The 27859-nt window shown below is 44.6% G+C and overlaps 2 long non-coding RNA genes across 5 annotated transcripts in view; both read left to right on the forward strand.

Annotated features, from left to right (window-relative positions):
- LOC140471431 (uncharacterized) overlaps positions 1-27859 on the forward strand; it is a 128671-nt gene that overhangs the window by 88109 nt on the left and 12703 nt on the right. The window lies entirely within an intron of this gene.
- On the forward strand, positions 501-27023 carry LOC140471433 (uncharacterized). 4 transcript variants are annotated; one of them, XR_011957047.1, is made up of 5 exons: positions 501-560; positions 7381-7474; positions 13059-13180; positions 22949-23035; positions 26226-27023. It is a non-coding gene; the product is annotated as an uncharacterized lncRNA (long non-coding RNA). The 4 variants fall into 4 exon arrangements; XR_011957048.1 differs by lacking the exon at positions 501-560 and adding an exon at positions 6281-6339 and having other exon boundaries at positions 22949-23074; XR_011957046.1 differs by lacking the exon at positions 501-560 and adding an exon at positions 6281-6339.

Below are 27859 nucleotides of genomic sequence, written 5' to 3' on the forward strand. Positions count from 1 at the left end.
ATTAATCAATAACAATGGGTCTTCCCTTTCCTCTGATTGGTCTACAGACCCCGGGAGCCCCGCCCTCCTGCACCTTGACCTTCTCAAGATGGCGGCCCTCAGGCCCGCGCTCCCTCTTCCCTCAAACAAATGGCGGCCGTGACCCTGGGCCCCTTCCCTGATCAGAGACCGCCGCCTCCTTACCCGGGCCTGGAGGGACTTTTCCGAGTTTTTTTTAACCTTTATCCGGGATTTGTGAATTCTCTCCGCTCCTTTCGCCCGGCGAGGCTCCCACACACCGGCTCAGAGCGCCGCTTTCTGAAGCCGATCGCAGCCGCTGCCGGAGAAAGTAGCTCCATGTCTCTCTCTCTCTGTGCCCTTACCAATGTGACACTGCGCATGCTCTGCATAGAAACCAAACTGCGCGTGCGTCTGAGGTTATCAGTGAGTTTATAGAGAATATTCATATCTGCACAGACTGATGGGTCAAATATTAGTCATTAACAATGGCTTTGTCGAGTTATAATCATGGAGATGTATAACATGCAAATTGTCTGGTCCAAATCAACCATACCGGCCAGGTATGTAAATCACCAACTGTTCTTGGATTTTGAAAAGAAGTTTCTTACTCGAGTTATGCAAATCGATTGGAAATATGTACGTTATCAGATTTACATTTCAACTACAGTATTTTTTAAAATCTCACATTGATTTATGAGAGACGTTTAATGCTCCACTATGTCGTTAGAATGATCAATCCTGCAAAATAGTTTGCTCTCTGACCAATCTTGAAGCGTTCACTCCCGAGAATTCTTTGGCCCCTCTCCTCACTCACTCTGGTTAAAGGACCGGCCGCTACTCGGTCCTCCTGTTCCGCCCCTTCCTCCCAATTGCAGAGTTGATTCAGGCGTGACTTAGCAGGCAAGGGACAAAGGAAGTTTGAGTCGATGTTTTGTGACGCGGTGAAAATATCCAGAATCTTGAACGAGAGGCCTGGGTTCAATTCACAGCTTGTGCAGATGTATGTAATAACAACTTTAGCAGGTTCATTAGGAAAACTAAGGGAAGTCAGAAAGAGAGTGAAAACAAGAGAAAATGCATGCAATGTGATGTGGCTTTCAATGCTCAGATGATTTGACTCTTTACCAAGCGTTTCAGGGTCCCAGTACAGACTGTTGCATTGCTCTTCGTGCACAGCCAGATACCACGATTGTGGGGGCAAAATGTTGTGGTGGGATATAGAGATGCTTTTCTGGAAGGCGCTCGGTTTTTGTGGTGAAAACAGTTGAGAAGGAGTCGGGTTTTTTATGCAGATACCTGTCTCCCTCCTGTTGCAGCCTCTTATTATTGCCCTGACTTTACCTCGTACATGGAGAAAGTAAGGACTGCAGATGCTGGAGATCAGAGCTGAAAAATATGTTGCTGGAAAAGCACAGCAGGTCCTTCCACATCCTTCCCGAAATATGGGCATCAGAACTGCACACAATATTCCAAATATGGCCGCACCAGTTTTTTGTATAGTTGCAGCATGATATTGTGGTTCCAGAACTCAATCCATCTACGAATGAAACCTAACACACTGTATGCCACCTTAACTGTACACCTGGGTGGCAACTTTCAGGCATCTATGTACATGGACTCCAACATCCCTCTGCACATCTACATTACCATGAATGATTCCATTGACCCAGTACTCTGCCTTCCTGTTATTCTTCACAACGTGCATCGCCTCACATTTAGCTGCATTGAACTCCATTTGCCACCCTTCAGCCCAATTCTGCAGTTTATCCAAGTCCCCCTGCAATCTGTAATATTCTTCCACATTGTCCACTACTCCACTGACTTTCGTGTCATCTGCAAATTTACCAATCCATCCACCTATGCCTGCGTCTAAGACTTTTATAAAAAATTACAAACAGCAGTGATCCCAAAACAGACCCTTGTGGCACACCACTAATAACCGCACTGGTGGCTGATTATTTTCCATCATCCACCACTCGCTGCCTTCTTTCAGAAAGCCAGTTTCTAATCCAAACTGCTAAATCACACTCAATTCCATGTCGCTGCATTTTATCTAAGAGCCTACCATTTGGAACCTTATCAAAGGCTTTACAGAATTCCATGTATACCACGTCAACTGCCCTACCCTCATCTATATGCTTGGTCACCATCTCAAAAATACTCAATGAAGTTTGTGAGACACGACCTGCCCTTGACAAAACCATATTGACGATCTGAAATCATATTGTTGTTTGCCAGATGATTACAAATATTGTCTCTTGTAATCCTTTCCAAAACCTTTCCTACAACAGAAGTAAGGCTCGCTGGTATATAATTACCTGGGTCATCTCTACTGCCCTTCTTGATCAAGGGCATAACATTTGCAATCATCCAGTCCCCTGGTACTGAACTTGTAGGCAATGATGACTCAATATCAAAGCCGAAGTATTTGCTATCTTCCCCCTAGCTTCCCAGAAAATCCATGGATAAATCCCATCCAGCCCAGGGGAATTGTCTACTTTCAATCCTTCTAGAATTGATAACACCTGTTCATAACTAACCTCGATCCTTTCTCATCTAACATCTTCTACCTCATTATTGTCTGCAATATTCTCATTTTCCTGAGTGAAAACCAATGAGAAATATTCGTTTAGCACCTCTCCAATTTCCACATTGTCCACACTCAACTTCCCACTTCTGTCTTTGATTGGCCCTATTCCTACCCTATCCTTTATTCCTCAATTATCTGTAGAAAGCTTTAGGGTTCTCCTTTATTCTACTCGCTAAAGACTGCTCGTGTCCTCTCTTTGCTCTTCTTAACTCTCTTTAAATCCTTCCTAGCTGATCTGTAAGTCTCCATCACCTCATCTGTACCATTTGCCTCATCAACACATAAGCCTCCTACTTCTACTTAACAAGAGATGCAATTTCTGTGGTAAATCACGGTTCCCTGACCTTATCACTTCCTCCCTGCCTGACAGGGACATACCTATCAAGGACACGCAATATCTGTTCCTTAAACCAGCTCCACATTTCCATTGTCTGCATCCACTGCATTTCACTACCCCATTCTATGCATCCTAATTCTTGCTGAATTGCATTATAATTGCCACTGCCCCATCGATAATTCCTCACCTGTGGCATGTACCTATCACTTTCCATCGCTAAACTAAACATAACTGAATTCTAATTACTGTCTCCAAAGTGCTCACCTACAACTAAATCAAACACATAGTCCGGTTCATGACCAAGCGCCAGATCCAATGTGGCGTCCGCTCTTGTCGGCCCTTCGACATACTGTGTCAGGAAACCCTCCTGTACACGTTGGACAAAAACTGATCCATCCGATATACTAGAGTTATAGCATTTTCAGTCAATGTTTGGGAAGTTAAAGTCCCCCATAATGACCACCATGTTACTTTCACTCCTACCCAGAGTAATTTTGCTAATCCTCCCTTCCCCCTCTCTGGAACTCTGCAGCAGCCTATAAAAAAATCCGAGCAATGTGACCTCCCCTCTCCTGTTTCTAACCTCAGCCCACACTACTTCAGTAGAGAAGTCCTCATCAAAAGTTCCCTCAGCCACCGTTATAGTATTCTTGACTAATATGACATGCACGGGCCCATTGCGGTGCTTCAAACTCCATGAAGCAGCCGTACTCTCTAGGACAGACAGACTCAGTCCAGAACCTCCTCTGTCCTTAAGACCTTATGCACTGCCTGCACTCCTCGTTTTCCCATTTGCACGTTCCTTTTCCAACCCACCCCAACTTCATCACTCCGCAATTGGAACTGTCAAGGACAGAAATCTGTGGAATACCCTCCCTAACCTTCTCTATCCTCCGTTAAGATGTATTTTAAAATCATTCTCTTGAATCAATGTTTTGATCATCCATGAAGCACCGTAGGAGATTTGGTATTGTGAAAGATTCCATACAATGCAAGTAGTTGTTGTTATTGCCATACGTTAGGAGAAACAGGAATGATGCTTTCAAAATGTTAACAAGAAAGTCACTGATAGGCGCAGTGTGTAGGCCAAATAATAACGTCACGTTGGGATGGGCAATAAACAAAGAAATAACTAAAGCCTGTAAAAATGGCATGTCTATTACCATGGGTGATTTGACTCTACATGTAGATTGGTCGAACCAGCTCAGTCAGGGTAGCCGTGAGGAGTTCATTAAGTGTATCCATGATAGTTTTTTTGAACAGCATGAAATGGAACTGACAAGGAGCAATCTATCCAAGATCTGGCCCCTGTGCAATGAGACAGGAATAATTAATGACCTCAGTGTTAGGGATCCTCTTGGGAAGAAGTGATCACTGTATGGTTGAAGTTAGAGTACATATGGAGAGTGTAAAGATAAAATCTAATACCTTGGTCCTGTGCTTGAACATGGGGAACTAAAATAGAATGAGGGAGAACCTGATAAAGTAGACTGAAAACAAAGATTTTATGGTGGGACAGTTGATGAGCAGTGAAAGATTTTCAAAGTCATTTTAGGAAGTGCTCAGCAAAGGCATATTCCAGTGAAAAGGAAGGACTGTAAGAAAAGGCGGTGTACAAAAGATAGGGAATTCTACACCAGTTAGTTTATTCTCTGTAGTTGGAAAGATGCTTTGGTCTATTATCAAGGAAGAAATAGCAGGGAATCTCGATAGAAATTGTTCCATTGGGCAGACAGAGCATGGAATCATGGAATGTCTGGATTTCCAAAAGGCCTTCAACAAGGTGCCACGCAAGTGGCTGTTGCATTATATAAGGGTGCATGGGATAGAGTATTAGCATGGATAGAAGATTGGTTGACTAACAGGAAGCAAAGAGTGGGGATAAATAAACCTTATTCTGGCTGGCAATCAGTAGCTAGTAGTGTGCCTCAGGGATCAGTGTTGGGACTGCAATTATTTAGAATTGATACAGATGATTTGGAGTTGGGGACCACATGTAGGGTGTCAAAGTTTGCATATGACACTAAGATGAATAACAGAACAAAGTGTGTGGAGGACTGTGAAACTTTGCAGAGGAACAGAGATACAGTGAGTGAGTGGGCAATGGTTTGGCAAGTGGAATATTATGTTCATAAATGTAAAGTCATACTCTTTGGTTGGAGTAATATTAGTAAAAAGATTATTACTTGAATTTTTTAAAAATGCATAATTTGCTATGCAGAGGCACCTGAACATCCTTCTGTAGGAGGGTTGGTCACCAGGTACAACAATCAATTCAGAAGACAAATAGAATATTGTCCTTCATTGCTGATGGGATTGTGGTTAAAAGCAGAGGTGGGCTATAGTGGGTGCTGGTGAGCCCACACCTGGAGTACTGCATGTAGTTTTTATCTCCTTTCTTGCTCAAGGATGTACTGGCACTAGAGGGGGTGCAGAGGAGGTTAACTATGTTGACTCCGGAGGTGAGGGGTTTGGCTGAACAGAGACTGAGTAGATTGGGATTATATTCATTGGAATTCAGAAGAATGGAAAGATATAAAATAATGAATGCAATGGATAAAATAGAAGTAGAGAGGATGTTTCCACTGGCAGACGAAGCTAGGACAAGAGGGCATCACCTCAAGATTAGAGGCAGCAAATTTAGGACTGAATTGAGAAGGGACTTCTTGACCTCTATGGAATGCATTGCCCAGGGAAGTAGTTGATGCTAGTTCAATGAACGTTTTTAAAGCTAAGTTAGTTTTTTTAAAAAAAAAAAATTAATTAAGGAATACGGTAAGAACGTGGGTAAATGGTTCTGCACCCATAAAATGATCAGCCATGATCTTATTGAATGGTAGGGCAGGATGGCCTTCTCCTTTTCCTTGATCTTTTGTTTTTATATTATGCATGCCTCCATCACTCGTGACTTGAAGGTGCTGGTGTTGGATTAGGATGGACAAAATTAAAATTCACAGAACACTAGGTGATAGTCCAACAGGTTTATTTCGAAGCACTAATTTGCCTGTCGTTCATCAGTTGGTTGAGTGATTTTTAACTTTGTCCCTCACTCTTGTAACTGAGAAACAGCAACAAAAGCCACGAAGCAGTGCGCAAGCTCCAGCCAACAGTTGTTATTGTGGACAATGAAGAAGGTTATCTCAGAATACAGTGGGATACTGATCAGATGGGCCAGTGGGCTGAGGAGTGGCAGATAGGATTTAATTTAGATAGATTAGGTGAGTACATCTGGTTAACATCGACAGGTTGGACCCAAGAAGTGATTGATGTCAGCGGTGGACCAATGCCTAGGCAGGGGCGGAGCTGGAGGACCTGGCGGGGCAGTTGGTCCTCCGACCAATCAGTGAATGAGGGGGGACGAGACTTTCCTGGGGCGCGGATGTTCAGAGTGTGTGTGCGCGGAGAGCTGTCGGTAAGGAAAGAAATAAACAGCAGGAAGCGGGAGGGAAATGGTGTTGGTATGGTCTGAGAGGTTTTACAATCATTTGGTACACATCGGAAAATACAAATTTGAAACTTTTGCAGCAAACGGGAATATGCCTCGTTGAGTAATCGGCCCGAGTGAGCGCCGCCATCTTTATTCGGGGCAATGATTCACTGGACACGTGCGCGGCCGCCATCTTTGTAGGGGGCAAAGTTCAGAGGGATGTATGTACAGCCTTCCCTGGTAAAAAGAGTCATAGGGCAGGATTTACACAGAGCACATTCAAACCCAGAGAAATGGACTTTTTTTTCTGGATTTATTTAGTCATTCATTTAAATGATTTGGATGTGAATAGAGGCCGTATAGTTAGTAAGTTTGCAGGTGACGCCAAAATTGGAGGTATTGTGGACAACGAAGGAGGTTATCTCAGAGTACAGTGGGATATTGATCAGATGGGCCAATGGGCTGAGGAGTGGCAAAAAGAATTTAATTTAGGTAGATTAGGTTAGGATATCTGGTTGGCATAGGTTGGACCGAAAAAGCCTGTTTCTGTGCTAGACATCTTTGACTTTGGGATCATAAAAGTGAACTCTGCTCTGGTTCTTCTCTGGGTTCTCTGATGTCCACTTGTTCAGTATCTAGCTTCCTCAGTCTCATGGGCATATTTTTGCTCTGTATAGTATTTTACTATTACTTTCACAGCTGTTTTGTAAATGAATTGAAAAATGTAGAGCTGGAAAAACACAGCAGGCCAGGCAGCATCCGAGGAGCAGGAGAATCAATGTTTTGGGCATAAGCCCTTCTTCAGGAATGCAAATGAATTGTCCACTGCTGCCCGGCTCCTGACCATATGCTGTTCCATTATCAGGTTATTTTTTCCACAATATCTTTGACAGTCAGGAATTCTTTTTTCCAATAAGCGAGTGCATTTTCCTTCCATTTCTGACAGTCAAATTCTGCCCCATTCCCATTCCCTGTGATCCATGTTGCACTCCCTGAAACATCAACTCTGTATTTCTCCTTCCACAGAAACCAGTGATCAATCCCAAAGCCTTGTTGCCTGTGGAGAGGGTGATGTTTGACTGCCTTGTACTGCTGCAGTTTGTGTGGTGAAGGTGGTTGGGTAAGAGACACTACAGATTACTTACTCAGTGATATTGAAGAGTGGAAGATATCTGTACAAATCATCATGGTTTTAATTTCACAAAAATATTATTGAGAACTTTTGACGTAAGGCTACAGATGGAGAATATTGTGTCCAGTGGCCACAACCATTGCCAAATAAGCAGTTTTTCAAGAATGCCTTAAAGGAAGAAAGTAGATCTTAGAGGGTTAGAGTGGGTATTCCAGACCATGTTCCCTTGGAGTCTATAGAAACAGTCACACAGGTGAACTCAAAAATAAACACATCATTGAGAGTCTGAACTAAAATGAGCTATTGAGATATGAAAGGGTGTGTGGTGCAGGGAGATAGGAATGATTACACCCAGGAATTAATTCAAAGGTGCGAAAGTAAATTGTTGTTGCTTATTGATCTTTTGATTGATCAGCAAGTTTTGGTACAAGTGAGCACTTCGGCAGTCGAGTTTTCAATATTCTTGAGATTATCGGGAGGGTGAATGTGGGATGCTGGCCAGGAGTGGATTTAGATAATGAAATCTAGAGTTAACAAAAGGAATGAATGAGAGTTTCAGTAAATGAGCTGAGACACTGGTGAGGCCAGGTGATATCACTGAAGTCGAAATAGTGGACTTGGAGTGGGGCTGGCCTGTCATCCTCACCTCATTCAGCTGTTTGTCAGTTTGTGAATCAAGTGTGTAACAAGCTTAGGAACTGAGTGTCCCTGGCAGAATCCAAACTGGGCATCGAAGAACAGGTTATTGCTGAGCAGCTGCGTGACAGCACTGTTGATGACACCTTCCATCACTTCACTGCTGAGTGAGTGTGGACTGATGGAGGGGAATTGGCTGAGTTGGATCTGCCCTGTGTTTTTGTGTTGGAACATCCCTGAGCAATGTTCCACAAAGTCGGTAGGTGCCAGTGCTGGAGCAGTACTTGCCTTGGTGGGCAGCAAGTTCTGAAGCACAGCCATCAGTACTATTGCCAGAATATTGGCAGGGCCCCTAGCCTTTACACTACTTATCCATTTCTTGATCTGATTTGACATGAGTTTTAAACCAAGTCGATTCATATCTGTGATGTCAGGGACCAATGGAGAAGGCTCATCCACTTGGCACTGCTGGCTGAAAATTGCTGCAAATGCTGTCCTCTTATCTGTGGAATGGTGTGTGAGACCCCTCCATCAGTAAGGGTGGGATATCTGTGATTCTGTAATTGTCCATCTCCATTCCTGACGAGGTGTGGCAGAACTGCAGAACTCAGATCTAATCCATTGTTTATGGAATCACTTAGTTCTATGTGGTGTTGTTTTTGCTGCTTGTAGCTGCACCAGGTTGGCACCTCATTTTTGGCATGCCCTCCTGCATTCACTATTGAACCAGGATTGATTCCCCTGGCTTGATGTTAATGGTTGAGTGGGGGATATACCAGGCCATGAGATTTCAGATTGGACTGGAGTACAGTTCTACTGCTCTTGTTGGCCCAGAGTGAGGCAGAGGTTGCAGGGACAAGAGGGCTGATTTTGTGGTTGTATTTGCTGGTGCATTGGTAGATGTAATGTGGTCCATCCAGTTTCATTCCTTTTAGATTAGATTAGATTACATAGTGTGGAAATAGGCCCTGCGGCCCAACAAGTCCACATCGACCCACCGAAGTGCAACCCATCCAGAATTGAACCCGGGTCTCTGGCACTGTGAGGCACCAGTGCAAACTACTGTGCCACTGTGCCACCATGCCGTCCTTTGTTGAGACTGTGCAGTGATTAATACAATGAGTGATTTGTTGGCCCATTGTCGGCTTTCTTTCCCTCAAGGACATTATCAATGGCAGAAAAAAACATCCTTAATGGTCCCATGGCAAACAGTTGATTCTTCATTCCAGTTTCTTTATTTTTCTTGACTTCAGAGCAACCCTCTACCAATTTGGGATTCAAACCTGAACTTCAGTTGTATATTTTAATATTCTTGATAAATGATAAATACGACAGGTTTGTTCACTTATTTTTAGAATCACTATCACAGGTTTTGTTTTTCATTATTTCGAAAACAATGTCCATTATCCTGTCTCCTCAATCCTCCCCTCCAACAACAAGAGTGAGGAGCACATGGAGTTTCTCTGTCAATAACATTGAGATAATCCGATCAGCTGCCTCTGCTTCTTTCCTCCCTCTCCACGAGCCCACCGAGCCATTCTGCCTCACAAGGATGCTCCTCATTTAAGTCCTAAACTTGCATTTCCTAGAGTCCCTTGTCAAGCTTTATTAGAGGTCATCTTAACAATTTACCCTAGAGTAGCTAAATTATGGACATTCCAAATCTCTCTCTCATCCTCCTGCTTGTCACTGCAAACCCCCCTCCCCTTGCAATTCACAGATATTGTTCCATGATCTGTCTGTTTTTTCTGGTTATGTCCTTCTCTCCCATTCTGCAACAAACTGATATCTGACCTCACCATCATTGGAAAATCCTGCTCCATCTCCACTCTCCCTTTCCTTTCTGAATTCCTTGTATTTGGTGTCCCTCCAGGATTTTTCCTTGGTCCGTCCTGTTTCTCACCTACACACTGCCAGGAGGTAACGTCGCCCAAAAGCACTGTGTTAGGTTTCACATGTACACTGACAATGTCCAGCTCTCCCTCCCCTTCATCCGTCTCCATTACTCCACTATTACTCAGTTATCAAACTGCTTACCATGCTTCGATGAGCTGCAATTCATTCCAATGAAACACTGAAATTGTTAAACCCATTGCCTTCAGTTGTTATTCCAAATACATTTTCCTTACTGCTGTGTACCTCCCTCTCACTGGGAAGTGTCTGAGGCAGAACTACATTATTCACAATATTGCTTTCATATCTGACCCCAAGGTGCCCTTCTGATCAGACATCTACATAATCACAAACACCAGGAATTCCAATCTCTAAAACGTTGCTTATCTCCTTCTCACCCCAGCTTCATTGCTACTGAATCCCTAACCTGTGTCAGTGTTGCCTTTAACTTGCCAAATCTGAAACAGAACCCTTGATTCCGCGACAGACCCAAAATCTGGTTCAAGACTCACCCGTAATAGGACACATCCTCTCCATATTTACCCTGTCAAACCTCGACAGATTCCTGTATGATTCAAAGACATCTCCTCTCAGTCTTCCAAAGTCCAGTGAGTAGATTCCCAACTTGTTCAGCCTTTGCTTACAGGATAATCCCTATAAAACAGGGATGATCCCAAAGGATCTTCTCTGAAATGCCTCCAATCAACTGCTCTATTTCGTTAACTAAAGTGACCAAATCTGTTCACGTTCCTCCAGTTGTGGTCTCACTCGCCATTTGTTTAGTTGCCCTAAGGTATACATTCCAAACTCTTATGTTGCAAATTCCTTGAAATAAGGGACAACATTCCATACCGCTTCCTGATTCCCTGTTGTAACTGTGTACTAGCTTTGTGTTTCCTGCTCATTTTATCCCAGTCCCTTTGTGGTGCAGCTTTCTACAGTTTATCCCAAGTTATACTCCATTTGCCAACTTGTTGCCCACTTTTCCTGTGAATATCTCTCTGTAAACTGTTTATAATTCTCTTGGAACATTCCTGTTATGCCTTGTCTTGATTTTCCCCCTCATTATTTGAAATATTTACTGTGAGCACTGGGCAGTGGGAATCATGCTCATTTGCTATCTTTTCAGGGATACTCTGTTTAATGACTGGGAGGAGCTTGCTGCCCCTTAGTGAGAATGGAGACAACTTGCCCATCGAGCTGCATGAGCCTTTCACACCCCCATGTCTTATTGATGAGGCTCCGCGGCAGCACGGAAGAACAAAAAGGAAGCAAATCCTTCTCTCCATATCTCACTGAATCTTGGAACATTCTGTCCCATATTCAGTCACATGAAGTCCCAAGGTGGAAACTCATAGAAACCCACATAGATTTGCCCCTGAATTGCCTGCTGACCTCCACCAGCGGTAATGTGTACAGTCCTCCTGGGCCAGGAGGAAGGGATTGTATGAGTTTCAAACTTGAACTGACAGTGACGGATTTTATAAACTTGTATTACAGGCAGATATTCAGATGGTAATCTCAGTCACTGTAACGCCAAACTGACAGAATTACTCAATACATCAGGACCTGGATATTCATATTGTGTGAGAGTATTGTGTTCCAGATCAATACCATTTGCTGCATAAAAGTTCTTCTTTGAAACAAACCATCCTCTCAATAGATCTTCCCAAATCTTCAACATGTGTTCTGTAACCCTTGTATAATGAGCTGACGGGTGTAAGATTTAATATTATAATGTGTAACTTTTGTAAACCGCTCTGTCACAGCTCCCCACAATTTTCTTTGCTACAAGGAGAATACTCTCAGTTTTTCTAAACCCCTGATTCCCCAATGTCTGTTTGCTCTCTATAAGGTACACATCAGGATTGTGTTGGAACATTCTCCACTTGCCTGCATCAGTGCACCCCCCCTCACCCAACAAGATTAAAGAAATTGAACATCCTCCAGGGTAAAGCACTGTACCTGAGTGGTTTCCCATCCACCACCTTCAGCATTCCCTCTCCCCATCCCCGAGGGACAGTGGCATCACTGTGTGAAAGATCAAGTCAGCATTGTCCTCCCAGACCATAGGACTGCTCTCTATTAGAGAGAGATGTCTGGTGGTGGTTAACCTGAAGGTTACCACAGTGCAGGCAAGGGGCTCGGTTGAAAAGGACAGTCTATTAATTGTGGATGGTTATTCTTGATGTGTATTAGCAACACACATGTCACATGAGTAATTAATGTTAAAAAAGCCCCACAAATTCTGCAACTAAAATCCCTCATTCCTTGAACCATCCTGGTAAATCTCCTGTGCCCCCTCTGAGGGACCCTGCCATCCTTCCTAATGTTTTGGGCGATCTCTGGTTCACACAGACCCAGCTGCTCTGTGTTCCTGTGGGTGATATCAAAGAGCAACGGTTTCACTAAACCTCACTGTCTGGAAGTGAGTGAGAGACAGAAATCCCGATGGCATTTCAGATGTATTTAGGAACACACTTGCAATGCCAAGGCTGACAGGTCTCTGGGCTCAGTGCTGGAATATGGGATTAAAATAGTTAGCTGGGAGATTTCTTTACAGCATAAACCCAATGGACCACAAAACCATTTTCTGTCATGTAGACCACAGACGCGTAATATAGGAATATGACAAGCCACAATAGAAACCAGGTCAGAGAAGGTGATATTAGAATAGGTGATACGGAATTGATTAATATTTTTTGCACGAAAATGTGGCAGAGGTTAAGCGGGACATTTTGGAGCTCAGGGTTCAGGAATCTGAAATAAAAATGGGTTATCCTGAACGTTGGAATTAAAGAAAGGCACATCACAGAAATTTGTGAGGGTGGACAAGATTAGAGATAGGGAGGGTGTTGAGACTGGAGGAGATTAGAGATTGGAAGATGTTGCATTGATTGAGATGTTTTTGATCCCAAAGATAGTGATAGTTCAGAGGCTAGAGAGGAATTACAGAGATAAGGATGAGTTGTTAACTTTCCCAACACTACCTCTTTACTGATAATGATTGTTTCTCTGTCATCATCTGCCATTGCCTCCATAGGCCTGCAGCAATGAGAATATGCAGATAGTAAGTTCCCGTTAAGGCCAAGGCTGGGAGGCGTCGACAATGCTGCGTGACCTGAGAAATTGGAGCTCTGATTAAGAAAATGAAGAAAGGATATGGTAGGTACAGACCATGGGGTTTGAGTGAGTCCCTAGAGGACTATAAGGGCAGTAGGAGTATATTCGCGGGAAACCAGGAGGCAGAAAAGAGGACATGAGACTCAACAGTCAACAAGACTGTCTATGGAACAGCAGGAGGAGGGAGAGATTCTGTAATTATTTCATGTCAGTTTTTACTGAAAGGTGATATAAAAGTTGAGATGTTGTAGAAATAAATAGTGATAAGTTGGCAAGTGTATATATTACAGAGGAGGAGGTACTGGATGTCTTAAAATGCATAAAGGTGGATAAATCCCTGGAATCTGATCAGGTGTATCCCAGAACTTTGTGGGTAAATAGGGAAGCTTTTGCTGGGCCCTCGCTGCAATATTTGTATCATCGATCGCCACAGGTGAGGTGCTGGAAGATGGGTGCCATTATTTGAGAAAGGTGGTAAGGAAAAGCCAGGGAACTATAGACCGGTGAGCCTGAAGTCAGTGGCAGAGAAGTTGTTGGAAGGGATTCTCCGGGACAGGATTTACATGTCATTGGAAAGGCAAGAAATGATTCGGGAGAGTCAGCATGGCTTTGTGCATTGAAATCATTAACTTGGACTTGAGAAAGACACAAGGTTTCACATAACACACTGGTTAGCAGCTTCAATACCATAGAATACTGGCGGAACTAGCTGTTTGAATACGGAATTGGCTGGAAGGTCAAAGAGTCAGAGATGGACAGCACAGAAACAGAGACCCGTCGGTCCAACCAGTACATGCTGATCAGATATCCCAATGCAATCTAGTCCCCCCTGTCAGCACCCGGCCCATATCCTTCCTATTCATATACACATGAAGATGTCTTTTAAATGTTGCAATCATAATGGCCACCACCACTTTCTCTGTCAGCTCATTCCATACACGTCCCACCCTCTGTGTGAAAACGTTGCCTCTCAAGTCTCTTTAAAGTCTTTCCCCTCTTACCATAAACCTATGCCCTCTAGTGCTGGGATCCCCCACGCCAGGGAAACGTCTTTGTCTATTTATCCTATCCATCCACCTCATGTTTTGATATACATCGATAAGATCACCTCTCAGCCTCCGACGCTGCAGGGAAAACTGCCCCAATCTATTCAACCTCTATTTAACCCCCCAGCCTAGCTCAAATCCTCCAACCCTGGCAACGTTCTTGTAAATCTTTCCTGAACCCTTTCAAGTTTCATAAAATCCTTCCAATAGGAGGGAGACCATATTTGTACGCAACGTTGCAAAAGTGGCCGAAACAATATCCTGCACAGCCACAACATGACCTCACAACTCCTGTACTCAATACTTTGTCCGATAAAGGAAAGCATACCAAATGCCGCCTTCACTATCCTATCTACCTGCATTCCAAGGTCTCTTTGTTCAGTAACACTCCTCAGGACCTTACCATTAAGTGTATAAGTCCTGCTAAGATTTGCTTTCCTAAAATGCCATTCCTCAGCCCATTCACCCATCTGATCAAGATCCCATTGTACTCTGAGGTAACCTTTTTCACTGTCCACTACACCTCCAGTTTTGGTGTCATCTCACTAACTAAATTTCCTATGTTCACATCCAAGTCATTGATATAAATGAAGAAAGGTAGTGGATCCAGCACTGAACCTTGTAACACTCTACTCGTCACAGGCCTCCAGTTTGAAAAGTGACCCTCCAACACCACCCTCTGTCTTCTGTCTTTGAGGCAGTTCTGTATCCAAATGGTTAGTTCTCCCTGTATTCCATGAGCTCTAACCTTGCTGAGCAGTCAGTGTCATAGTGGAGGGTACTTTTGGACTGGAAGCCTGTGATGAGCAATATGCTGTCAGGTTGGGTGTTGGGTCCACTGCTTTTTGCCATTTATATAAATAATTTCTATGTGAATATAGGAGCTATGGTTAGTAGGTTTACAATAGACACCAAAATTGGAGGTGCAATGGACAGCAAAGTTACCTGAGAGTACAATGAGACTCCGATCAAATGGGCTGAGGAGTGGCAGATTCAGTTTAATTTAGATAAATGTGAGGTTCTGCATTTTGGAAAAGCAAATCAAGGCAGGACTTCTACACTTAATGGGAAGGCCCTGGGGAGTGTTGCTGAAATAAGAGATCTTGGAGTGCAGGTTCATAGTTCCTTCAAAGTGGAACCATAGATAGGCAGGGTAGTGAAGTAAATGTTTGGTGTAATTGCCTTTACTGGTCAGTGCATTGAGTACAGGTGTTGTGACGTCATTTTGCGGCTGTACGGGACATTCATTCAGCCACTTCTGGAATTCTGCTTTCATTCCTGGTCTCCCTGCTATTGGAATGATATTGTGAAACTTGAAAGGATTCAGAAAAGATGCAAAGATGTTGCCAGGGTTGAGGGATTGAGCTTATAGGGAGAGGCTGAATAGACTGAGGCTGTTCTCACTGGAGAATCGGATGCTGAGAGGTGACGATAGAGATTGATAAAATCGTTAGGGGCATGGATAGTGTAAACAGCCAGGGTCTTATTCCTGTTTAGGTGAGTCCAAAACCAGAAAGCACAGGAGTGAGGGAAAAGATTGAAAAGGGATATTAGGGGCAAAGTTTCAAGCTGAACGTGGCACGTGTATGGAATGAGCTGCCAGAGAAAGTGTGGAGGCTGGTACAGTTAGAACATTTAAAAGCCATCTCACTGGATATGTGATTGGGAAAGGTTTCGAAGTCTATGGGCCAAGGGCTGGCATGTGGGACGAGATTAATTTAGGATATCTGGTCAGCATGGACAAGTTGGACTGAAGGGTCTGTTTCTGTGCTGTACATCTCTATGGCACTAATAACTTAAAATTAAGATAGGTTTCTCTTTTATGGAGAGTTAGCAGAAGGTCTGACAATTCTCCTTGGAGCTGAGAAGGTTAAGCAGTGATTTCGACCAGGAGTTGATTTGTTTCCAGGATATTTCATTTACAGAGAGACAGAGTGAGAAATTTTTAACGTCACAATTTTTAGTAACTATTTTCAGGTAACTGGCAAATAATGCAGAGGAAAAATGTGAAGATTATTTCACTCACTAAGTTCTTAGCATCTGGAACAGTTTAAAAGACAGCTGGATGCAGATACAGTAGTTATTGTCAAAACAAATTTGAAATGTAACTTTTTTAAGGAAGGATTTGGAGGGCTATGTCCAAATGGGAGGTGAGTTGGGATAGACTGGCACCATCTCCAGAGGGAGAGAGTACAGCCCCAATGGGCTGAATAGCCTCCAGTCCCTGTGTTCTGTGATACTGACCCATTCACTGTGAATGATGAAGCCCATCACAGGGCAGAGCCGTCGAGATGTACAGCATGAAAATAAACCCTTTGGTTAAACTGGTCCATGCTGACCAGATATCCCAACCTAATCTAGACCCATTTGCCAACAATTGGCACATATCACTCTACACCCTTCCTATTCATATACCCATCCAAATGCCAAATGGTTTAATTGTACCAACATCCTCCACTTCCTGACAGAAGATTCCATACACGCACCAACCTCAGTGGGGAAAAAAAATTGCCCCTCAGATCCATTTTAAATTCTTCCCCTCTCACCTTAAACCTATGCCCCCTCATTCTGTACTCCCCGACCCCAGGGAAATGACCTTGTCTATTTATCCTACCCAGGCCCCTCATGGTTTTTTAAACCTCTATGAGGTCACCCCTCAGCCTCTGATGCACCTGGGAGGATCCCACCACTCAGGTCACAATGGGGCCTGGCTGATTGACATAGCTTCAGACCAATAGGAGAGTTGGCGTGATCCTACAACCAATGGGAGTGAATGAGGGGTGGGTTCAGCAGGCCAACACATGACCATCAGCTTTGCAGGTGCAGTGTCACTGTGAGGGGGGACTGAATGTGAAGGAGTGGGAGAGACAGCAGATACTGGGAGAGAGATGGAGTTAGTGTGGACTGGGAAGGTTGATAAACACTGTTTCAGTCTGCTGGACCTGAATTAGATACTCCGGGTAAACTAGAACCAAAAGAACTTCGGATGCTGTAAATCACACACAACAACCAGAAGGTACTGGAAAAGCTCAGCAGATCTGGCAGCATCTGTGAAAAGAAATCAGTTCGCATTTTCGATCCAGTGACGCTTCCTCAGGAACTGACGTTACTGAGAAAAAAAAAAGTCTGTTTTTATGCAGAAGGTTGGGGTTAAGGAGTAAATGATAGGTGGGGATAGAGTCCAAAGAGAGAGATAGGAGCAGTTGGACAAAGGAGTGAATAATGATCGGACGGGGGGGAGGGTGAATAGCTGTTTATGGGGACTGTTAGTGACTAACCATAGGTAGTGTGTACTGGAAGGCTATGCAACAACAAGGCCTGGTATGTGGGGTAGGGGGCAAAGACACGAGGACGTGGGAGAGTTCAGGACCTAAAATTATTGAATTTGATGTTGAAGCCAGAGGGTTGCAGGGTCCCCAAGTGGAAGATGAGGTGTCGTTCTTCCAGCTTGTGTTAAAGTGTGCTGCTGGAAAAGCACAGCAGGTCAGGCAGCATCCAAGGAGCAGGAGAATTGACGTATTGGGAATGTCAGCACTTCATCAGAAATGTGGGTGGTGGAATACGGCTGAGAGATAAATAGGGAGTGGTGCTTGGGGTTGGGGGAAGCGAGCTCGGAGGCAATAGGTGGTTGTAGATGGAGGGTAGTGGTGAGAGGGTGGAATGGATAATTGGGAAGGAAGATGGGCAGGTAGGACTGTTCAAGAGGCCAGTGCCGAGTTGGAGGGTTGAATCTGAGATAAGTTGCGGAGTGGGAGATGAGGAAACCTTGATGCCATGTGTTTGAAAGTTCCCAAAGTGGAAGATGAGGTGTTCTTCCTCCAGGTGCCGGGTGGCTCGGATTTGGGGATGGAGGACTTGCATGTCCTTGTCAGCGTGGTGGCGGATGGGGTGGGGGGTAGGCGAAATGGTCGATCACAGGGCGGTGGGGTTGGTTGGTGCATGTGTCCCAGAAATGTTCCCTGAAATATTCCAAAATTTGGCATCCTGAGAGTAAGGGACACAATAGGTGAGGTGTTTGGGTGGGCAGGGAAATCTCTGCTGGATGTGGGAGGATCCAGTGGTGCCTTGGATGGAGTTAAAGGGAAGGTGTGGGCACAGGTTTTCCACCTCTTGCAGTGGCAAGCGAAGGTGCTTGGGGTGGAGGGTGGGTTGGTGGGGACCGTGGATCTAACGTGGAAGTCACAGAAGGTATGGTCTCTGTGGAATGCTGAAAGGGGTGGGGAGGGGAAATATATCTCAGGTGGTTGGATCTGATGGTGGAAATAGCAGAGGATGATGCATTGTATCTGGGTGGAAGGTGAGGATGGTGGGATTCCATCTTTGTTGCATTTGGAGGGGTGGGGTTCAAGGGCAGTGGTGTGGGAAGTGGAGGAGATACACTGGAGGGCATTGTTAACCATATGTGAGGGGAAATTGCAGTCCTTGAAATAGGAAGCCATTTGGTATGTTCTGAAGTGTTCTTCCAGCTTGCATCAAGCTTCACTGGAACACTGCAGTAAGCATGAGACAGAGATATTGGACAGGGAACAGTCTTGTGTGTTAATGAGCAGGCAACTGGAAGCTCAGGGTCTTTTTTTGCAGGCACAATGTAGATCATCAGCCACCATTTCCACCACCGCCACTGAGATGCTGGAAGGTTCCTGTCTCCTCCATTAACAGCTTTCCACCTTCCCACTCCCTTATCTTTCCAAATGTTCCTGTGTCTCTTTGGGCTCTGTCCCCACCTATTATTTACTCTTTAACCCCTATCTCCTCTAGCCCAAAGATCTGTAGGTTCGGTGAATTGGCCCAGCTAAGGTTCCCGTAGGGTTCAGGGATGTGCATTAGTTCGGGGGAAATGGAGAGTAATAGAATAGGAGAATGGCTCTGGGTGGGATAAACTTCGGAGGGTGGGTGTGGAATTGTTGGGTCAAAGGGCCTGTTTCCTGAAGGGATTCTAATTTTCCCAGCTGTCATCTGTTCTGAGGAAGGGTCACTGGACCCACGATAACCCATGGTGTGAGCAGGAGGAGGAAAGGGGAGAGTGGCAGCAGAAACCAGATGAAATTTCAGTGTAGACTGGGAGGGTTTATTTACACTCTGCAAGTCGTTAGTCTGAATTAGAAACTCTTGGTCCCACGTTTGCAGCAAAGGGGAAGATGGCTTGGGCCTCAGGTAGTGAGAAGTCCTGGGTTATAGCCGCCATCGTTATTTGGGGCAAGGTACAGCAAGGAGCATGCACGTGTCCTCTTCCTGGGTGGGGGCGAGGCGATTTGAAGAGGAGCATTTACACATCAAACACATACCGAGAGAAGTGTTTGTCTTCACTATTCATCTTGCACTGACTGTGAGCTTTGTTTTGTGAATTCATTTTATAGGATATTAATTGAGAATAATTGAGACTGGGATCTCAAAAAAACAAGGTTCTACAGTCAGCGGAGTCCTCAGGATCTGAATATCATTGGCATTTAACTGTGGAATGAGAAAGGTTTGTCTGTTCTGTCTGTGGGAAAATATCTTCAATATTTTTGTCAAGCCAAAAGCAGAAAGATGTTCAAGGTCATGATTGGATCACCCTTGGGGTATGTGTTCAATCCTTGGCCCTGCAGCTGTGGAAGGAGGTATTGGCATGAGAGAGAGCACAGATTTAACCAAATTCCACCTCTCCTTTTTGCAGGAACTGTCAGATTTAGTCTCAATCATCCACTTTATAATGTTAATCTGTAAACACCCTACTTCCAATTCTCTGCAAATTTCTCGTGGAATCAAATTCCAGCACCATTTCAGGTGGAACATTCCAGATTCTGACAATTGTCTGTTCATTCAGAAACTGCTAAAGTCCATTTTGACTCTGGGGTTACAAAGGGATGAATTGAAAGATACAATGCTGGTCTGAGCTCCCATTGAGATGCATTGGAACAGTACAGGAGGCTGAGGGCAGTGTAGGTGTGAGCAGACAATGAAAATGACAGGGCTGCACTGTGAGGGCTGCTTGGCTCAATGAGAGTGTTCTGGAGTTGGGTGTAAATAGTGAGGTGAGACAGGGAGAAGGTGAAGCTGAAACTCCGTTTTAATTCAGGCCTTTCAGAAATTCAGTCCCAATGGGAATAGCCAATTTGTCAGTGATACCTGTGGAGTATTTAAGTTTTTAAAGTATGACATATCAGCTTAAGTAAAGATTTTTTTTGTTATTATAATGGACATGTTTGAAGTGAAGGAAGGTTACTCACTCATTTAAATTCTCTTAATGGGAGTAACTAGATGAATGTAGAGACGTTGTGACAGGAGCCCTCAGACCCGTGGTGTGTTCCTCTTGCACAATGTGGGAAATAAGGGCAGCTTCCAGTGTCCCTGACGGCTATTTGTGCAGGAAGGGTTCCCATCTGCAGCTCCTGGGAAACTGCCTTTCAGAGCTGGAGCTGTGAGTGGACTCACTGTGGAGCATCTGCAATACTGAGAATGTTATGGACAGCACGTTTAGTGAGTTAGTCACACTGCAGGTGAGGGTTACACAGGCAGAAAGGGAATGGGTGAACATCAGATCAAGTAAAAGGCTCAGGAAGTGAGTACAGGAGTCCCCTGTTGTTATCCCCTTCTCATACAGATACTGTATACCGCTTGGGATTCTGTAAGGGCGGGAATGGGTGGGGTGGCTTCTCGGGAAATCAGCATCAGCCAGGTTCATGACACCACAAAGAGCTCTGCTGATCAGAACAAGAGGAATGAGAGTGGCAGGGCTATAGTGACAGGGGATTCAATAATCAGGGGTACAGCCAGGCACTTCTGTGCCCACAGACAAGAATCCAGGATGGGATGTAATCTCCCTGGTGCCAAGATCCATGATATCATGGAGTGGCTGCAGGACATTCTGGAGCTGGAGGGTAAACAGTCCATGGTCGTGCAACACACAGATACCAAGGACATTGCTAAACAGAGGGCTGAGGGCCTGAAAGATGGACATAGGGAGAGCAGAGATGCATTAAAATGTAGCTCCTGAAATGTAATAATGTCAGACTTACTTCCAGTGCCATGTGCTAATGAGAGCAGGAATGAGAAGGTAGATCTGCTGGATGTGTGACTGGGGAAATGGTGTACCGCAGAAGGGTTATGATTCTTCAGGCACTGGGACTGTTTCTGGGTGGGACCTGTACCAGCCTGACCGGTTACCCCTGGGCAGAGCTGAGACAAATCTGGTGGGGGATTTTGCCAGTTCGATTGGTGAGTTTGTAACTAGTCTGGCAGGGAGATGGGAACGAAAGTGTAGGCTTATATGGGTCAGATTCAGGACAGGGAATGGGAGGTAGAATATTAGTGATGTAGTTAGCGGCTCAGAAAGCCAAAGGAAAGGAGGATTAAACGAAGATTGAGTCCCTCTTCGTCCATCAGTCCTGACATCCCAGGAAGGTGAGTCAACAAAATCTGGAGCTGTTTACATGTCTATGACTCTGTGCTTCAGCAAAATGGTGGAAAATTGCAATAAAAACAAAAAGCGCTGGAGATCCTCAGCAAGTCTGTCAGTGTCTGAAATGATGACAGATGCAGGAAACATTGCAGCCTTGAAGAAGTGTTCAGATGATCACACCAGGCACTGCAATATCGGTTACACGCTGAGTGCCAGAACGTGGGACTAGCATAAATAGGTGCTTGATGACCAGCATGAATACGATGGGGCTGGAAAGTTGACGTTTCAGTCAGGGCTATTTATCAAGACTGACAAAGGGTCCCGACCCAAAACATCAACCTTCCTGCTCCTCTGATGTTGCCTGACCTGCACCTCCCCAGGTCCATATTGTACAGACTCTGACTTCCAGCATCTGCAGTCCTTAACTATCTTCACATCCCAGGACTCATCTGGTTATCCTCCTTTACACTCTCTCAATAAGCAGGAGAGCCTTCCTTGGAAAAGGGGAACAAAGGTGTATACAGTACTCCAGGTGTGGTCTCACCAAGGCCCTTCCAGAAAGGGATCCCTGTCCCCATCTTCTCCATAATGGTCATCAAGCGCACGTGCCTGGTGTGATCATCTCAACACTTCTTCAAGGCTGCAATGTTTCCTGCATCTGTTACCATTTCAGATGCTGCCAGACCTGCTGAGGATCTCCAGCACTTTGTTTTCTCTGTTATAGAGTATTGAAAGGGGGGATTTGCAGTTGAGAAATTCAAATTGAACTTCATGTTACTGGATCCATGCCGATCTGAATATCATTGACCTTTTCATCTGGATGGAAAGGTGGTGTATTCTGTCCGTGGGTGAATATTTCAAATGTCTGAGTGACTGGAAAAAGTACTGAGACAGCGAAGTCCATGTAAGTGTGGGGACGATGGAGAGAGATTTCATTGGTTTTTGAAAGTCTAAACAATCATGGCACATTTCCCTGGAACAGGTAAGCCACAGATTGGTTTTGTATGAGGACAATTAGCCATGAAACCAGAAAGACAAAAGGATTCCTGCATCATGGAAAAAGCTATGAAAATGGGATTGTTGTAATGGAGTGAATTATCGATCATTGATTGTAATCCATTGGCGTTGTCACATCGGTTCCAGCGCCGTGGGGAAACACGGGAAATTTGATGAGTGCAGTGTAGGTTTCAGTTATTCAACTGGAAAGGTGAAGAAGAAATTTACAAGGATGATGCCAGGTCTCAGGGGTCTGAGTTACAGGGAGAGGTTGGACAAGTGAGGACATTTTTATTTAGCAGAGGAAACTGCGGGGGAATATTTTATAGAAGTGTATAAGACCATGAGAGGCATGGGTAAGGTGAATGCACTCGGTCTTTTTCACAGGGACTCAAGGATTGGAGGGCATCAGGTTAAAGGTAGAGGAGAAAGAATACAAGAGAACCTGAGGGGCAACTGTTCTACACAAAGGTGGTACGTATATGGAATGAGCTGCCAGTGGAAGTGGTTGAGGTGGGTATATTAACAACATGTAAAAGACATTTGGACAAATACATGGATAGGAAAGTTTCAGAAGCAGATGGGCCAAGTGCAGGGAAATGGGGTTAGTGTGGATGGACAATCTGATTGGCATGGGCCAGTTTGTGCCAAAGGGCCTGTCTCTGCTGCAGGACGTTATAACTCTAAGTGCATTTGCTAATTTTCCCCCTAACTCTGTTGGTATCCTGGGATGTATTCCATCAGGGCAATGAGACTTGTTTATCTTTATCTCCATTAGCTTGCCCAGCTCTCACTCTTTCGTGATAATGGTTGTTTCTTGGTCTTCACATTCCTCAGTCTCCTTATCAATTACTGGCATGCTCTTTGTGTTCTCCACTGTGAAGACTGACTGCTGTGTGCTCATATTCCTGAACCCTGCTGGCTAGGAATAACTAGGCACAGAAATCTGAGAGGTCTTCTTTGAGTCTTTTATTGATGAAACATGGCAGGTACATGGATAGTGTACATGCAAAACACCTCCAGGCAGCATCAGGTAACTCCCCGCCTGTCCGATGTACAGCTCCCCTTCTTATACCTTTTGTGGTTTGTGACTTTGAATACAGACTGTCTCTCAATATTATCTCCATGGCAACGGCAGTTCAAAAGTCTAGTTCAGTTCAGCACTCTGTTGTTAAACCACACACCCCTCCCCCACGCCCCCGTGGCTCCCTCAAGTACCTGACAGGTGCTTCAGTTTCAGTGGGGTATCTATCAGGATTCTGATGTGCAGGTGCCGGGGTTGGGGTGGGGTGGACAAAGTTAAAAACCACACATCACCAGGTTATAGTCCAACAGGATTATTTGGAAGTACAAGCTTTTGGGGTGTGCTGTGATTTTTAACTTGATCAGGATTATCTCTATGGTAACAGTTAAGTGCTTCAACAATTACAGAGGCCATATGTTCCCCATACAATAGGTTTCCCTCTAGCAGGGTAAACTGCTATTCTGTCCCTGGGGATAGCTACTCATCACTTTTTATCCCCAATTCCATCACACTTTCTGTTGAGCTTGGAAGTTTTTCCAATCTCCGAATTTATCCTTGGTCTTTGCCAATTTGTATGCCTTCGACTTCAATTTCATAGACTCCCTTATTTCCTTCGACATGGCAGATTACTCCTTTTCCTGGTCCTTCCTTTTCACTGATATATATTTTTGCGGAGAAATTTGAAAAATTACTTTGATATTCCTCCACTGTCTGAGAACTGTCCCACAGTAAAGTCTTTGCTTCCAGTCTGCATTAGCCAACTCCTGCCTCATCCTATTGTAGTCTCCTTTGTTTAAGCACAGGATCTTGGGATTAGATTTAATCTTCCGCTTTCCATCTGTGTTCTAAATTCAACCAGATTAATGACAAGTCTTTATCAGATTACGAGGGGAGGTGATGTTTCCTGGGTGTTTTGGTTTCATTGTCAGTGACCTTGGCTTTGTAAAAAAGGTCCAGGATAGATATTCACAACAGAGTATTCTGGACGGTGTGAATGTACTACACAGTCTAAAACCATAAATCACTGTCTCCCCTCAGTTTAAAATTGCAAAACCATTATCTCCTACATACTTCCTCACTACCTAAGTTTGGAACGCTAATCCACCTGACTATCCTGCTGTTTCTGAAAATCTCCTTTGGTGAAGGTGGTGAGTTTTGGATTCATCTTTCTGGTTATTACCGTATGAAGATAAGCCCTGGGCACAGGAGAGGCAATGCAGCCCTTCGAACCAGCTCCACCATTTAATTCGGTGATGATTGAGCTCACATCGGTCTCAGCTGGATTTTCCCGCCTGCTCTCTCTCACACTTCAACCCATTACAAATTAAAAATCTGTATCTCTTCATTAAATTGGCTCACGTCTTGGCATCCACCGCATTTTGAATAGGGAATTCCACAGATTCACAACACATTGAGATAGGTACATTCTTCTTGATGAGAATAGAATAGAATCCCTATAGTGCAGAAACAGGGTATTCATCCATCGAGTCCACACCAACCCTATGATGAGCATCCCATTCAGACCCACTCATTCCCTGTAACCCTGCATCTCCTGTGGCTAATTGCCTAACCAGCACATGCATGGACCCTATGAGCAATTTGGCCTGACCAATCCACCTAACCTGCACATCTTTGGACTGTGGAAGGAAACTGGAGCATCGAACAAAACCATGCAGACATGGGGAGAATGTGTATACTCCACACAGTTGCCTAACGCTGGATTCAAACCCGGGTCCCTAATGCTGTGAGGCAGCAGTGCTAGTCACTGAGCCACCTCTGCTTAAAATCTGCTGCCCATTATTAACCTCCCCACCCCACAATTGGCTGAATGTATATTCCTTACGTCAGAAGTCCGGGTGTCTAAGCAGATGTCTCAGTAAATCCCAGTGACAGCCCACATGTCCTGTGTGTCTGAATGGATAACCTATACACAACACCCTCCAGCCCACACTTTCTTTCACTTTCCAGGGAAAGGTCTCTAGAGGCTTCATGGGGACTACAACTCCCACAGTCCCTGAGGCAGGGACCACATGTGTGTGGGGAAATATATGTATATTCTGTATATGTACAGAATGTGGGCGGGGTTTGGAGCATGTTCTTTGGGTTAACTAGTGGAAAGCATTTCACACTGTGATTGGCTGGAGAAGGGATGCATCTGCCGATGGTATTGATCAGTTGGGGGGGGGGGGGTGCAAAGTGTCACTACACCCAGATGGGACCAAGTTCCATTCGCAACTTGTCATAACACTGGGAATTGACCAATGGGAAACAAGGAAGAATCTGACCCATTCTCCCAGTGAAGGTTCCTCTTCTGTCCAGGATCTGCCACCTCCCTTTCTGTTTTATTTTGTTTCATTCTGCTGTTGTATTATTGACTTGCAGCAACTGAAGGGAAAGGAAGTGAACCCAGAAAGGGTGCAGAGTCTAACTAGGGACGGGAAGTGGTGCCGTGGATCTGTTTATCAGTAACTCCATGAGAATGTAGAGGGTGTACATTAGGGGCAGTAGAGTCAGAATGGTGGGAGAGAGTAAGTGGGCTGGAGGGTTACAGCTTTGGGGGAAGAAAGGGGAAATAGATATTCCACAGAAACTAGAATTGTCTGTTCTGAATTTCTAATCTGTACATATTCCTTTATTCAGGGTGCTAGATAGTGAAGATTTGCAGACTGAAATCTCAAAATCATGTGCAGATTGTGATAAAGTTAACCAGCATTTGAAGAACCAAAGATGGAGAATCACTCGGCCAAAATCCTGCAACACTCTCTCCCAGCATTGTCGGTCTATCTGCGCCAAATGGACTGTGAATGGTTCAAGACAGCAGAGATTCCCATCTTCTGAAGGGTAACTAGAGATGGGGAATACAGGCTGACTGAGCCAGTGATGCCCATATCCTGGAAATGGGTTCTATCTCTCATTGCTGAAACCCAGTTGATGTTACTGCAGGATGATGAGGGATGCTGAGTGCATCCTCCAGGAAGAGCACCATCATATTACCCCTGCCTACACCCACACAGCAACGTCACTGGAACAAAAGGCAGTGAAGCCAAAGGAGGACTTAGATACAGTTCTTCAAGGTAAAGTCATGAAAAGGGATTGGAACGCAGCAGGAACAGGAGACTGAGCAGGATGGTCAGCTGTTTCCCATTGAATGGTGGAGCAGGATTGAAAGGCTGAATGGTCTCCTCCTGCTGCTATCTCCCAGGTATGTATATAGTCATGGAGCCCGGGTAGGAAGAAGGGGGCAGGAATTCCCCAGGAGATTGCACTTCCACAACAGTTTTCAGTGAGGGATGGTTTGATGGATTTTATTTAACATTTATCTTTAACACAAGGTTTGTAAATTTTGGTTTTAAAACGTTGTAAGAGCTTTTTGCACCGCAAGCAAAATTAAAGAAAATAAATTGAACTGTTTGAATATAACAGTTTTAAAGCTTTCAACCTCCTGTAAAACAAAATCCTGTCTATTCCCAGACACCGTCACTTTCCAGCTACTCAAACTCCATTACGCGCCAAGCAAACCATTACAAGTGACAGAGTGAGAAGGGACTAAATCAAAGTAGAGTTGTGGGGAGGGGGCAGGGGTGGAGATAAAGTACTGTATCCCCTGCGGTGCCCACCTCTATCTAAAGGCATTGAGGGCATTGATCCACACCACATGCTCCTTCTCCAAGGACACCCTGCTGTGTAGCCTTTATCCTCAATCATAGAATAAAATCCCTACAGTGTGGAAGGAGAGCATTGGCCCATCAGACCCCAGCGACCATCAAAAGAACATCACGTCCAGAGCACACTCTCACTGTAACCCTGCATTTCCTATGGCTGATCCACCTCGTCTGCACAATCCTGGATCCTGTGAACAATTTAGCACAACTGATCCACCTAACCTGCACATCTTTGGACTGTGGGAGGAAGCCAGAGCACCTGGAGAGAATGTGGGAACTTCACACAAGCCGTTGGACAAGGCTGGACTCCAACCTTGTGCCTGGTGCTGTGAAGCAGCCGTGCTACAATCACAATTTAAATCAAAACAGATGATCCCTGCTCATTGTCACTTTGCTGTTTGTGGAGACTTACTGCCCAGAGAGACATCCTGAGGTTCAGAAAGTGGCAATGTAAGTTCAGTCACCTCCAGCCCAGTTAATGTGATTAACAACAACACCATCAATCCTCCAGCAGTGTCATCATGTACAAGGTCCACTCCTGACTCTGATGGACAGTAACATCAGAATCAGAATCCTGCAGTCCACACGGATCAGGGGGTTGACCACTTCCCT

Source organism: Chiloscyllium punctatum, unplaced genomic scaffold, assembly GCF_047496795.1.
Source record: "Chiloscyllium punctatum isolate Juve2018m unplaced genomic scaffold, sChiPun1.3 scaffold_85, whole genome shotgun sequence".
Taxonomy (NCBI): Eukaryota; Metazoa; Chordata; class Chondrichthyes; order Orectolobiformes; family Hemiscylliidae; genus Chiloscyllium; species Chiloscyllium punctatum.